The sequence below is a fragment of the Gavialis gangeticus genome, unplaced genomic scaffold (genome assembly GCF_001723915.1).
Source record: "Gavialis gangeticus isolate Ggan-Ray unplaced genomic scaffold, GavGan_comp1, whole genome shotgun sequence".
NCBI lineage: Eukaryota > Metazoa > Chordata > Crocodylia > Gavialidae > Gavialis > Gavialis gangeticus.
In genome coordinates this window covers 146361569-146362058 of record NW_017728992.1, presented here as the reverse complement: position 1 = coordinate 146362058, position 490 = coordinate 146361569, and the positions used below count along the sequence as shown (strand labels likewise).

At 54.5% G+C, this 490-nt stretch overlaps 1 protein-coding gene across 3 annotated transcripts in view; it reads right to left on the bottom strand.

Annotated features, from left to right (window-relative positions):
- The window catches only part of RALYL (RALY RNA binding protein-like), a 939792-nt gene that overhangs the window by 66924 nt on the left and 872378 nt on the right, over positions 1-490 (bottom strand). The gene's annotated exons all lie outside the window — the stretch shown is intronic.

Below are 490 nucleotides of genomic sequence, written 5' to 3'. Positions count from 1 at the left end.
TCAAATGACCCCAGCAAGGTGTTCGTCTAGCCTCCTCTTAAAGACCCCCAGGGTAGGAGCCAGCGCCACTTCTCTTGGAAGTTGGTTCCAGATCCTAGCCGCCCTGACAGGAAAGTAGCGCCTCCTGATATCTAGCTTAAATCTACCCTTGGCCAGCTTGTAACTGTTATTCTTAGTCACTCCTGGTAGTGCTCAGGGGAACAGGCTAGACTAGTTTGTAACAGGCCACTAGATCCCCCCTCAGCCTTCTCTTATGGAGGCTGAACAGGTTCAGGTCCCATTGCCTCTCCCTGTAGGTCCTGCCCTGCTGCCCCCTGATCATGCGAGTGGCCCTCCTCTGGACCCTCTCCATGTTGTCCACATCCCTCCTCAAGTGCGGTGCCCAGAACTGGATTCAGTACTCCAGTTGCGGCCTGACCAGTGCTGCATAGAGTAGGAGGATCACCTCCTTGGATCTGCTTGAGATGCATCTGTGGGTGCATGACAAGGT